Genomic DNA, 15,600 nt, shown 5'->3' with positions numbered 1-15,600 from the left:
CAGAGGAAGAATAGACACAGAGAGGCATTAGAAGAGAGAGAAGGGCTCATAATTCTAAAAACATTCTTTCATCAGCAATGGATTAACTAGGTTAATATACATGCATACATATATACCCTCTAAAATCTAGAAATAAGGGGGAAGAGATGGAGGGATGAAGGGTGAAGCAAAGGATGGGGGAAAAAGATAAAGGAGAGATTCATGGGTGGGAGGAGGTTATGTCATAGCAAGGCTATTATGCCACAGTTCTCTTTTGTTGTCCTGGGACCTCCAAAATGTAATGCCAGAGAAACTGAGTCAGGACTGGGTCAGGATAATTAGGGAAACTGAGTCAGGACAATAAAAGAGAACTGTGGCATAACAAGGCAAATTAAGGAGCAGAATTAAAGTAGAAGAGTTAGCAGGGACAGGAAAGAAGGGATATACACAAATACTACAAGGAACAGGAGTTGAATTTATTTTAAAAAGTATGGTGAATAATCTTTGATCTTAGAAAAAGTCAAACTTAAAGACTCAATCAAGAGAGAAATCTACATTATACATCAGCTACATTAATGTTGTTTTAGGTGCATGTTCACATATGGGTAAAAATGTGATATATATATATATATATATATATATATATATATATATATATACATACATACACACACACATACACACACACATGCATATGAGGGAGCATGTGTGTACATGTGTATGCGTGTGTGAGTATGTATATGATAGATATGTATATATCTATTAAATATATCTGTGCTATAATTAAGCATAAAAGGAGAAAAAAAATAAAGTTAAAAAAGTGCACATCAGGGGAATAGTGGTGCAATGGATAGAGCACCAGCCCTGAAATCAGGAGATCTGAGTTCAAATCTGATCCAGATACTTAACACTTTATAGCTGTGGGATCCTGGGCAAGTCACTTAACCCCAATTGCCTCAGGAAAAAAAAAAAAAGAAAAGAAAAAAAAAGTGCACAGCTGAAAATAAAAGAGCCACCTACAAGGAAGCAAAAGAAAAGTTAGACTATTATGCATTTAGTTTCTTCTACTATTATGTATACTTTCTTGAAATGGAAATTTATTGTTATAAATTTTGAATCCTTCTTGATGTTCTGCTGGGCACCAGAATGATTTCAGAAAGGTCTGGAGAGACTTACATGAACTGACACTGAGTGAAATGAGCAGAACCAGGAGATCATTATTTACTTCAACAACAATACTATATGATGATCAATTCTGATGGACATGGCCATCTTCAGCAACAAGATGAACCAAATCAGTTCCAATGGAGCAGTAATGAACTGAACCAGCTACACCCAGCGAAAGAACTCTGGGAGATGACTAAGATCCATTACATAGAATTCCCAATCCCTCTATTTTTGTCTGCCTGCATTTTTTATTTCCTTCACAGGCTAATAGTACACTATTTCAAAGTCCGATTCTTTTTCTACAGCAAAATAATGGTTTGGACATGTATACTTATATTGTATTTAATTTATACTTTAACATATTTAACATGTATTGGTCAATCTGCCATCTGGGGGAGGGGATGGGGGAAGGAGGGAAAAAGTTGGAACAAAAGGTTGGCAATTGTCAATGCAGTAAAATTACCCATGCATATAACTTGTAAATAAAAAGCTATAATAAAAAAAAAATCAATCAATCAAAAATAAATTTTAAAAAGATTTTCTAATCACATAACAGTGTTCTGTTCTGTTTTGTTTTATTTCTCTTTTCTATCTTTTTTCTTTTCTTTTTTAAAAATAAATATTTTTTTAAAAAATTCACATACACACATATATGTGTACACATGCATATACACTCATATATATTACTAAAAGCTTTAGATTATGCTGGTTTCTGATAAACTGAGGGTTTATTATATTCATTATATATGTTTGTTTGGTTCTATTGATCTCAATAGTATATGTAGTTCCTTTCCTGGTACAGATCACAACCTCTCTAGGCCTTTACAGCATCTTTGCCAATTCTGACTATAGGATTTACCTAATAAATTTGAAACCTTTTCCTGATTTTTTCAGAATTTTGAAGATCCCAATGTTGCACTGGAATTGTGCATGTGTTATCCTTCAATCATCCTATTGGAGCAGCCAACTGTAGTTTCCAGTCATACATTTCATTAATAATGTCTTTGACAACAAAATGAGCTACAAATAACTTATAACTACCATGTGGATTTCCAATGACATTTGAATTACCTAAAATTTTTAGTTTTGAAGCTGATATTTTATGATTTATAGCCATGTTATTTTTTAAAATGCCAATATTGAATGGTTTTAAATAGCAAAAATCTTGCTATCATCTAAAAGGTTTGTGCAATTTTCTAAATTTTATCCAACTTTAAACATTTTTTTTTTTTTTTTGCTGAACTCAGAGTACATCTTCAGTCCTAGTACTGAAGTGATGTATGTACTGATACACTAAATGAACAGACTGATCATCTAAATGTTTGCTGTAAATATGGGCCAGAAGTATCAATAATGCTTTGGAACCCCAAACCATGATAAAATGTAATTGGGAAATACTTAACAAAATAAATAAAGTTCAATAAAATATAAAAAATATTATTTTTTAAAACTAATTCAAATTCAATGCAGAGGAAACCTTGTGTATGGATTGGCAGCCTCTGTTTCCATTTGAGTTCAATATCACTTCTGGGCTCAATAATTGTTTTTTCATCCATTTTATTTTGGAGTATGCCTAGTTAGACTTTTCTTTGTCAAAAGATTAGTAATTTTATTGTGCTTTAGTCTTTAGTGCAATTAGTATAATGTCATAAAAAAATAGGATAGGACTTCCTCCTTGACACTGGTGAACATCTTCAGTGATATTATCTCCCTTTTAAAAATTTTGTTTCACGTGAATAAAGGGTTTTATCTTTGTCGTCACCTCTAACATAGAATTCTAAGTGAGTTTACCAGAAATATAAGCAACACCATATATAAAGGGAAACTCTAAGACTATGGTTGTTTTAGTCACTCAAAAGATTATTTCAAAGCAACAATCCAGCTCACAATTAAGAAGAGGCAAAGGCAGGATTAGACCCCCCCTTTTTTTTTCCGTAAGTCACTACTTGATTTCTTTTCCTTTATCTTAGTTAACTGAATTATATTAAGAAATATGTAGTATAACACAAGAAAAAATATATTGGGGAAAAAAGTTGAAATTGGAAGAATATCCAGGTAACATTAATATTGCAATAGTGAAAGAATATGGGAAAGGGGGGAAAAGAATACAGAGGTGAAAGCAATTAATAAGCCCATGAAAAAGCTTTTTCATTTAAAAAGCAAGTGGGTGCTAGTAGAATAAGTCAAAGAGAAAAATGACATGAACTGAGTGGGAAAGAATTGTGTTTATCAAAGGAAGATTTTGAACATCTAGGAAGATGTTCTTTAAAGAGCTGCAAAAACAAAATTTTATCATTTAAGATGAGAGTTCAATAATTTGCAAAGAAATCTGTCATAGAATGAAGTGTGAATTTTAGTTTAGAGGCCATCTCAAATCAGGTAACCCATGTGGGAGGACAACTAGAGAAGAATCTGAGATCAAGGACCATAGGGTCAGCACGTACATGCAGAAACCAGTAATTTCATATCCTCAGACTCAAGATACTTCTTTGAAAAACAGTTCTGGAACCTCTAAAACCTGTAATTCTCAAGTATGAGTGGTTATTAAGTTTGAAATAATAAAGTTGCATGAAATTGTTTCAGTTCTTAAGGGCTAGCAAGTACTAAAGTATGTATACATTTAACAATTGAAGTATATTTTTGAAAAGTTTTGAAAAGTATAGCTGACAACTATAATTAATTTAAGTTCATAATTTACATAATATAACATTTTAAAACAATGTCTTATAAATAATAAGTGTGTCAAGTACTTTGTTTTTCAACTGCATCCCTTAATCCTGCATTGTATTGCCAACACTCTCAATAAAACTCAAATGCTAAGGTAGAGCAGCCTAAAGATTGAAAATTATGTATCTGATGTTACATGGGTTGCTTAAGGATTTTACTTTTAGTTTAATTACTTCAAGCAATGAGGCTCTGTCCCCTCTGAGGAAGTAAACAGAAGGCACCATATAAAAGCTATTGTTCTAGTAGTGCACTGAAAAAGGATAAGTGAATGATTAGTTATATCTGAATAGTTATTTTCTTATTGAATCAAAAATTCATTAACAAAAACAAAAAGAAATATATGGCAATTAAATTAAGATTTGTTCCCCTGTTAAAGAAAATAATCCCATTGAAAAGAGGTTAATTGTTTAACAGTTTCATCATGAAAATCAATGCATATTTTAGCATGCACTGCAGTTAGCTAGTAATTTCTAGGTAGGCCTAACTTAGCGACCCATTAAAATTAAATTTGATGAACCAAATCTTAGCATCTGGGATGCCATCTTCTGTACGCTTCAGTGACTCTTTAAGCAATTGGAAGTCTTCCTCTAATTTTTCTCCTGAAATATATTCCATTCTCCATATGATGCATATTCTGGTTTTATAGGGATGCTCCCTCATACTAACTTCATTTCAAAATGCTTCCATATTTTTATAAATATATGATCACTTTGATGTGAATATTTCCATCAATAATTCAAATTACCAAAATAACAGACCTTTTCATCTTATGTAACTCTTGTCCATATCCTCTCATAAAGCCTGCATTAAGTATTTACCCAATTTACTAGTAGAAGTAGTGGCTGTTGCTTCCAATAGTTCTCTTGATAGTAAATGTAGAATAATAGGCGCTGTCCAATGGCTAGTTGGGCACTAACTTACTGGCATGCTTCATTTTCTCATTATATATCTCTCTAGTAACATATTCTATAAAATTTGATACAATTCTTGTCTATAATATGATATAGGGTGCTGATAATCACTGAGTAAACCTGCAACTTTAACTCTTTTCTTGTGGTGTTATGTCAAAATTCTTAGCAATGCAGAATCACAAGAAGAATGGTGATACTTAAGATTAATTCTTTTTTTTTGGGGGGGGGGAACTAGAATTACTAAAAGTACTTTCTTTATTGCCAAACATTTGCTCTACTGAATCAAATGCTTTTTGTATAGTTAACAAAAAAGTAATGATGGTAAGATCTTGTATTCCCTGTATCTTCCAGTAAATATGCTATGCTATGCTGTAGAATATAATTTCTGGAAGCCTATCCTTTCATTTAATAATAATATCAATAATATAATTTAATCAGATTTCACTACAAAGTTACAGAAGACCACTATAATATTCACTGACTCAATACAAAAGATATTTATTTATTAAGTGAATTGTGCTAAGCTCTAGGAATAAAAAGGCAAAATATAAAGTGGTTCCTTCTCCCAAGACACAGTCTACTGGTGGATACAACCTGTAAATAGATGGTTATGTGTGTATTCATATATGTGTATGTATGTATGTATGTATATATATGTGTGTGTATAAGCATGCATTATATATAATATGTGTGTCTTTATGCATGACACTGATAATTAAAGAGAGTAACAAAACTTCCCATAATAGAAGATATTGGAACTGAGGAAGCCAGGGATTCTTCTTTTTTTCCAAGTAAATTGGAGTTAAATGAAGTCACATAGCTAGTAAAAGTCAAGTGTCTGCAGCCGAATTTGAATTTCTGACTTGCGAGCCAGTGCTTTATCCACTGCAACATTTAGGTGCCCCAGACTCCAGTGATCTAAGAGGCAAATATGAAGAACAACTGTAATTAAAGCCTTTGCAAAAGAAACAGGAAATAGAAGAACTGGTAGGGTCTGTTTGGCTGGAATTTAGATTACATGGAGACTGAAGAATTTATTAGTTGACCATTTATAACATTGTGGGAATTGTTCCTGTGGAACTAGCCGCCTTCTGTAACATTATTTTATTTATCAACATTATTTCATGAAATCAATCAATAAATATTATTAAGTACCTACATGTTGGGCAGTGTGTAAAGTTCCAGCATATACAAAAAGAGGCAAAATAGTACCTACCCTCAAAGACCTTAAAATCTAATGTATGTAAAAAGATATATACAAAACAAGCTACATAGAGAATGAACAGGAAATAATTAATGGAGAGATGTCACCAGAAGTAAGAGGAACAAGGGAAGGCTTCCAGTAAAAATTGGGATTAAAAGTGGACCATAAAGAAAACTGGTGAACTCAGTAAGTGAAGGAAAGGAAAAAGAATGTTCTGGACATTAGTCAAAGAAAAGGCCTAGAGTAAGCTGGGGATGCCTGTGTAACTGGGTACATAACTGCCTATTGAGGAAAGATTTCAAGGAAAGATTTTAAAATTATTAACCATCTAGCTCTTATTTAATTCCATACTATTCATTATTGTTAAACCACTGAACATATTAAAATTAGGTAACCACAAAAGGCAAAATAATGTCCCATATTGGGAGGTTTACAAAGAAGTACAGACTCTGACAAAGTGAATTTTTAAATTTTATCTTAACTAAATTATTTTTGAACTAAATGAACAAAAGAAAAACATTTTATAAACAAAATAAAATTTGTTTTTATTTTTACATGATATATATACATATATATAACATATATATGAAACTGATTTTCTATTATGCAGTACCTATTTTCTTTCTCCTTTTCTTCCTCCCTTCCTCTCTTCCTCTTTTAAATTCCTTCAAACTTCAATGTGTCATATTTAATGATATACTGCTGTTTCCTTCTGAACTTTTTCCTATTCATTTCTATATTTTAAAAAAAACTTCTTTAATGAATATTTTTTATTGTTTTTGACCACAATATTTCTATTTTTCACCCCAAAGCATCCCCCAATTTCTTTTATTATTATTATTATTATAACTTGTTATTGACAGAACATATGCTTGTAATTTTTTACATTATCCCTTGCATTCACTTTTGTTCTGACTTTTCCCTTCCCTCCCTTTGCCCTCTCCCCTATTTAACATTTACACATATTAAATATGTTATAGTATATCTTAGATACAATATATGTGTACAGAACCACACAGTTCTCTTGTTACACAAGAAGAATTGGAGTCAGAAGGTAAAAATAACCTGGGAAGAAAATAAAAATGCAAACAGTTTACACTCATTTCCCAGTGTTCCTTCTCTGGATGTAGCTGATTCTGTCCATCATTGATCAATTGGAACTGAATTAGCTCTTCTCTGTCAAAGAAATCCACTTCCATCAGAATACATCCTCATACAATATTGTTGTTGAAGTGTATAATGATTTCCTGGTTCTGCTCATTTCACTCAGCATCAGTTCATGTAAAGTCTTTCCAAGTCTGTATTCATCCTGCTGGTCATTTCTTACAGAAAAATAATATTCCATAACATTCATATACCATAATTTACCCAACCATTCTCCAATTGATGGGCATCCATTCATTTTCCAGTTTCTAGCCACTACAAACAGGGCTGCCACAAACATTTTGGCACATACAGGTCCCTTTCCCTTCTTTAGTATCTCTTTGGGATATAAGCCTGGTGGTAACACTGTTGGATCAAAGGGTATGCACAGTTTGATAACTTTTTGCATCCCCCAATTTCAAAAAGAAAAGAAACACATAATCTTTCTAACAAATAAGCAGTCAAGAAAGTAAAAAATCACATATTTGCCATGGCCCAAGATATGTTTCATTTTTCACTTTGAGTTCCTCATTCCTCTATTAGAAGGTAAGTCATATGATTCATCATGTAGAGCTCTGATTGGTCATTAGATACCCATTAGTGTCATATAATCTATCTATAAGAACAAGACATATGGTCATAAAAAGATAAATAACAATGTTAAATGAAATCTTTGACAGAATCCTATTCAGATGATTTGGTAAAGAATGAAAATAAAATTAGATGCTTAAAGAACCTGTCAACTAATTTTAATCTCTAGGAGATTATGACAAACTTGAAAGGCATCAAATATGACTATTGGGGCAGTTTTCTGTTTTCCAATGATCAAACTAGCCCGTTAGTGCAACGGATAGATTCAAATATGGTGGTGGATACTTACCATCATTGTAATTTGGGACAAGTTACCTAAACACAGTTTCCTGTTTCCTCAGCTGTAAAAGGAGGATAATTATTGTACCTTCCTCACAATACTTTGGAAAGCACTCAGCATAGTGTTTGCATGTAGTGATAACTATTAGCTATCATCATCATCATCATTATTTTTAGCCTCATTAAGAGAGATTCCTTTAAAAAAAATTAGCTGCTGTATAATTAATTTTTTAAAATCACAACTTTTTAATAATATTTTCTCTATTTTTCATTCAAAGCCTTTTTTATACACTGTTTTCATGCCATCAACCTCTTCAGTCTTCCTACATCTTCCATTTACTCTTCCCTTGCCACCCTCAACTTTGAATAAAGCACTCCAGTGTAAACCACTCCATTTTCTGACTCAGGTCCTATCTGCCTTCTTGCCTGAAATAATTTCTCTCCTCAGTCTCATCTTCTGCTTTCCATTCCACCTCCTACAAAACTGCTTTCTAGATTTCCCTTTATTCTAGTCCCTTCCCGCTGATAATTTTTTAGTTTATCCTGTCTATATTTTATCCATACGTAGTTGTCTGAATGTTCTCTCTGATTGGAATGTAAACTCCTTGACAATAGGGACTTTTTTTTTTAATTTTTTATCTTTGTATGCATCCCCATTGCTTAGTTCACTGTTTGGCAAATAGTAAGTGCTTAGTGAATGTTTATTAACTGATTATCTGATAATGTATAAAAAGAATGAAGCTTGTGTTGGAGAAGGAGGTGCCCAAAACAATGATAATTATGAGTCTGGCAGATGGTAGATATAGCAGAAATTCAAAGGAGAGAAAAATAACAATGGCCTAAGATAGATCAGACAAGTATATTTTATAAAGAAGGTTCAAAGTTAGGGAGTGATTGTTTCGGATTTGTGAAGGAAGCTTTTATGGTAGAACAAAAGCAATATGGAATAGTTGCCTTGACAGATAGCAATTGGAGAACCCCCTTGATTCCAGCCCTTGCCCTTTAGTACCTAAACCTTCCATAATCCCTAGCCCTGAATGCAAATAACTGCCTACCTTACTTAGTTCTCTGAATACCACTATTAACCTTCAAGTTTTTGCATCTGATGTAAGAATACTGGCAGAACGAGAAGTAACTCATTTGAGGTGAGAAAAGAGTAAGCCTATATTACTGAAAGAATATCTGATGCTCTGGTGGTAGGAAAAAAAAATATGCTAGGTATTAAGTCTCTGTTTTCATTCTTGGATAAAACCCAAATTGCTTCATTTTAGTTATAATTCTGGTTTTTGCTATTATGAATTTAAAGGTAGAGTAGAAACATTACTAATGATACGAGTATATCAGTGATGAGGCATCCTAGGGAAAGTAGCAGATGGTTGCACAGTTGGGGCAAGTTGAGAAGGTTAGGAGCTGGAAGGCTAGGGCAGAATGTGTAGCAATGATATTTAAGTTATTTCTCAGGTGAAAAGAAAGATTTTTGCCTTTGGAGGCTTGGGCTCTTTCAAACTATGAAAATGTGACTTGTAGTTAGGGAGACAATCATACAGAATAGCTATTGTTTAAAAGGAGGAACTAAGCCACATTTTTCTTTTGGAAATGACTCCACTGATTAATAATTCAGATTTAAAGAGGGAGTTTCATAACTTTGCTGTCTTTCAAAGCCTTTTATAAACATAATGATATGCTATTGGTGGAGGTATGAATTGGTCCCATTATTCTCAAAAATAATTTGGAATATGTTAAGAACATCATTAAACTGTACCTTTCATTGATAGCATCACAGAACATAGATAATCAAGGAAGTAAAATTCAAAGGAGAAAGATCCCTTATATACAAAAAAATATTAACCACATTTTCTGGAGAAAAACTGGAAACAGTGGATTATTATTATTTGAGGAATAGATGAACAAATTGTGGTATTTTAATTTAATGAGATATTCTGGACTATTATCCAGTAATATCCTGTGTGAGGAATTCAGAGCAATTTAGAACATCAGTGAACATATGGGGAAGTTGAAAGACCATGACCAGTGTTTCCCTGAAACTGAGGTACTTAGAAAGTAAAATACAAAGCCAAAATAAAACAAAACAAAAAACCTAGTTTCTGTCAGTAGAGATGATCCAGAATGAACAAGAATAATGCTAATCTGACTCGTTTTAAGCCAAGGAGTTGGGGAAGACTGATTTCCCTCATCTTTTTCATTCTTTTCCTATGTGTAGTCCATGGATTGAAAACAAGTATGGATGACTTCTTTGGGTTTTTTTTTTTGTTGTTGTTGTTGTTGTTTGTTTGTTTGTTTCTATGAGCCATGGTTGGGTATGGTCTGCGGTGATATCCAGGAGGATTTATAAGAAATGGGTGGAAACACATTTCTCCAAATAGAAGTGAGTGTTTTATCTATTTGTTTCCTATTTTTCATGTAGAAAGTAATCTGTAATCACAGTATGTTAAGTTTCTCCAGACTACTAAAAGAGGGGGGTGGAAAATTGAAAGGAGAGAACAGAAAGGGGGGCACTTATGAGCAAATTACAGATGGTAGATATCATATTTTAATAATTTGTACAACTTTGCATTCCATCCCCTAGATTAATTGACCCAACCAATAAGAGTTAGTCCAAGATGTTTTGTGATACTACCAAAGTGTGAACTTGATGTGTAGGGAGCAATCTAGGTGTTTGCAGTCTGAGAAAAAAAAAAAAATCTGTTTTCTACCAGGGAAACTAAAACACTTTTAATAGAGTAATCCCATGTATGTGCCATAATGAGACTAAAAAAGTTATTCTAGAGATGACTCAGCTAGAATGATACAGAATTCTTGGGTATAAATCCCATCACAGTTGCTTAATACCTGGACAATACTGGGCATATCAATTAGCCTCTCTAGGACTCAATTTATTTATCTGTAAAATGATAGAGTCTATGAATGTTATGATGTCTATGAATATGATTCTATAATCTTATGATGGAAAATTCAGATATACTTTCTCAATAGATAATTGATGAAGTGACATGCTATCTTTCTATAAACTTAAAGTCATTATTGGAGCCATATGATCCAAGGACCCCCGGTAGACAACAGGATCACTTCCCCGCCCCCCCCCTCAGATAATCATATATATACTGATATGCTTACATGATACCTCTCCCTATAAAATTTAAGTTTCTTTGGGTCATGGACTGATTCATTTTTGTCTTTGTATTCCAAGTCCTTAGTTAATTTTTGGTACTTAGTAAATGCTTAATAAATGTTTATTTGATTGATTAACCAATTTGTATGAACTGAAGCATAGTGAAATAAGGAGAAATAAGAGGGCAAGTCACACAATGCCCTCAATAACATAAAGACAGACCATATCAAGATCATCACTATGATTAGAGAAAGGCAAATTTAAAACAACTCTGAGATGCCACCTCACACCTCTCAGATTGGCTAAGATGACAGGAAAAGGTAATGATAAATGTTGGAAGGGATTTGGGAAAACTGGGACATTAATACATTGGTGTAGTTGTGAAATGATTAAACCATTCTGCAGAACAATCTTGAATTATGCCCAAAGGATTATAAAACTGCATACCCTTTGACCCAGCAGTGCCATGACTGAATCTGTATCCCAAGGAAATCTTAAAGGAGGGAAAAGGACCCACACGTGCAAAAATGTTTGTAGCAGCTCTTTATGTGGGTAGTAAAGAATTGAAAGATTAGTAGATTTCCATCAGTTAGGGAAAGGCTGAATAAATTGTGGTACATAAAAATGATGGATTATTATTGTTCTATAAAAATGATGCTCTAAAGGAGTGAAACAAGGTTGCCCACTATCACCATTATCATTCAATATTGTATTAGAAATGCTAGCTTTGGCAATAAGAGTTGAAAAAGAGATTAAAGGAATTAGAGTAGGCAATGAGGAAATCAAATTATCACTCTTTGCTGATGATATGATAGTATACTTAGAGAACCCCAGAGATTCTACTAAAAAGCTATTAGAAATAATTCACAACTTTAGCAGAGTTTCAGGATACAAAATTAAATCTACATAAATTATCAGCATTCTTATATATCACTAACAAAATCCAACAGTCAGAGTTACAAAGAGAAATTCCATTTAAAGTAACTACTGATAGTATAAAATACTTAGGATTCTATCTGTTAAGGGAAAATTAGAAACTTTATGAGCAAAACTACAAAACACTTTTCACACAAATTAAGTCTGATCTAACCAATTGGAAAAATATTAAATGCTCTTGGATAGGGCGAGTAAATATAATAAAGATGACAATACTACCTAAACTAATCTATTTGTTTAGTGCTATACCAATCAGACTCCCAAAAAACTATTTTAATGACCTAGAAAAATAAAACAGAGTTCATATGGAAAAACAAAAGGTCAAGAATTTCAAGGGAATTAATGAAAAAAAAATCAAATGAAGGTGGCCTAGCTGTACCAGATCTAAAATTATATTATAAAGCAGCAGTTACCAAAACCATTTGGTATTGGCTAAGGAATAGATTAGTTGATCAGTGGAATAGGTTAGGTTCAAAGGACAAAACAGTCAATAACTATAGCAATCTAGTGTTTGGGAAACCTAGAGACCCCAGCCTTTGAGATAAGAACTTACTGTTTGACAATTTTCAGATGAAGAAATTGAAACTATTACCACTCACATGAAAGAGTGTTCCAAATCACTATTGATCAGAGAAATGCAAATTAAGTCAACTCTGAGATACCACTACACACCTGTCAGATTAGCTAAGATGACAGGAAAAAATAATGATGAATGTTGGAGGGGATGCGGGAAAACGGGGACACTGATGCATTGTTGGTGGAGTTGTGAACGAATCCAGCCATTCCGGAGAACAATCTGGAATTATGCCCAAAAAGTTATCAAACTGTGCATACCCTTTGATCCAGCAGTGTTTCTATTGGGCTTATACCCCAAAGAGATACTAAAAAAGGGAAAGGGACCTGTATGTGCCAAAATGTTTGTAGCAGCCCTGTTTGTAGTGGCTAGAAACTGGAAAATGAATGGATGCCCATCAATTGGAGAATGGCTGGGTAAATTGTGGTATATGAATGTTATGGAATATTATTGCTCTGTAAGGAATGACCAGCAGGATGAATACAGAGAGGCTTGGAGAGACCTACATGGACTGATGCTAAGTGAGATGAGCAGAACCAGGAGATCATTATACACTTCGACAACGATATTGTATGAGGATGTATTCTGATGGAAGTGGATTTCTCTGACAAAGAGACTTAACTGAGTTTCATTGGATAAATGATGGACAGAACAGCTACACCCAAAGAAGGAATACTGGGAAATGAATGTGAACTATTTGATTTTTTATTTTCTTCCCGAGTTATTTTTACCTTCTGAATCCAATTCTCCCTGTGCAGTGGGAGAACTGTTTGGTTCTGCAAATATGTATTGTATCTAGGATATACTGCAACATATTTAACATATATAGGACTGCTTGCCATCTTGGGGGGGGGAGGAGGGAGGGAGGGGAAAAAACGAAACATAAGTGATTGCAAGGGATAATGCTGTGTAAAAATTATCCTGACATGGATTCTGTCAATACAAAGTTATTATTAAATAAAATTAAAAAAAAAAGAACTTACTGTTTGACAAAAATTGCTGGGAGAATTGGAAATTAGTATGGCAGAAACTAGGCATCGACCCACACTTAACACTGTACACCAAGATAAGGTCAAAATGAGTTCATGACCTAGGATAAAGAATGAGATTATAAATAAATTAGAGGAACACAGGATAGTTTATCTCCCAGACCTGTGGAAGAGAAAGAAATTTATGACCAAAGAAGAACTAGAAATCTTTACTGATCACAAAATAAAAAATTTTGATTATGTCAAATTGAAAAGTTTTTGTACAAAAAAAAAAAAAAACTAATGCAGACAAGATTAAAAGGGAAGTAATAAACAGGGAAATATTTTTACAGTCAAAGGTTCTGATAAAGGCCTCATTTCCAAAATATATAGAGAATTGACTGTAATTTATAAGAAATCAAACCATTCTCCAATCGATGGTCAAATGGTCAAAGGATATGAACAGGCAATTCTCAGATGAAGAAATCGAAACTATTTCTAACCATATGAAAAGATGATCCAAGTCATTATTAATCAGAGAAATGAAAATTAAGACAACTCTGAGATGCCACTACACACCTGTCAGATTGGCTAGAGTGACAGGGAAAGATAATGCGGAATGTTGGAGGGTATGTGGGAAAACAGGGACACTGATACATTGTTGGTGGAATTGTGAACACATCCAGCCATTCTGGAGAGCAATTTGGAACTATGCCCCCAAAGTTATCAAACTGTGCATACCCTTTGATCCAGCAGTGTTTCTATTGGGCTTATACCCCAAAGAAATACTAAAGAAGGGAAAGGGACCTGTATGTGCCAAAATGTTTGTGGCAGCCCAGTTTCCTGCTAGAAACTGGAAATTGAGTAGATGCCCATCAATTGGAGAATGGCTGGGTAAATTGTGGTATATAAATATTATGGAATATTATTCTTCAGTAAGAAATGACCAATAGGATGATTTCAGAAAGACCTGGGGAGACTTACACGAACTGATGCTGAGTGAAACGAGCAGGGCCAGGAGATCATTATATACTTCAACAACAATACTATATGATGATCAATTCTGATGGACCTGGTCATCCTCAGCAATGAGATGAACCAAATCAGTTCCAATGGAGCAGTAATGAACTGAACCAGCTACACCCAGGAAAGGAACTCTGGGAGATGACTAAGAATCATTACATTGAATTCCCAATCCCTATATTTTTGCCTGCCAGCATTTTGGATTTCCTTCATAGGCTAATTATATAATATTTCAGAGTCTGATTCTTCTTTGTACAGCAAAATAACGGTTTAATCATATATACTTATTTTGTATCTAATTTATACTTTAATATATTTAACATCTACTGGTCATCCTGCCATCTAGGGGAGGCGGTGGGGGTAAGGAGGGAAAAATTGGAGCAAAAGGTTTGGCAATTGTCAATGCTATAAAATTACCCATGCATATAACTTGTAAATAAAAAGCGATAAAAAAATAGAAAACTCAAAAAAAAAATGATGATCTATAAAAATAATGAACAAACTGATTTTAGAAAGACCTGGAAAGATTAATATGACCTGATGCCAAGAAAAACAAGCAGAACCAGGAATACATTGTACCTAATAACAGCAAGGATATGTGATGATCAACTGTGAAAGGTTTGGTTCTTCAAAGTGGTTCAGTGATTCAAAGCAAACCCAATAACTTTGGATAGAAAATGACATCTGCATCCAGAAAAAAGAACTAAGGAGACTGAATACGAATAATCATGCTATGTTCACTTGTTTTTTTCTGTTTTTTTATCTCTCCCATGGTTTTTCTCTTTTGCTCTGATGTTTCTCTACCAACATGATTTGTAAAGCAATGTGTGTTAAATAAACAAACAACTAAAAAGAGCATCGAAATCTATTCAATACAAGACCCGTTTTGTCATTGAGGACTGTCAGTGTAACAAACTTCCCTTTCTTGAAGAAACAGCAACTAGGATATAGAAGATGATGGAATACAG

This window comes from Antechinus flavipes, chromosome 5 (assembly GCF_016432865.1).
Source record: "Antechinus flavipes isolate AdamAnt ecotype Samford, QLD, Australia chromosome 5, AdamAnt_v2, whole genome shotgun sequence".
NCBI lineage: Eukaryota > Metazoa > Chordata > Mammalia > Dasyuromorphia > Dasyuridae > Antechinus > Antechinus flavipes.
The sequence above is the reverse complement of the archived record's forward strand: the minus strand, read 5'-3'. Positions refer to the sequence as shown.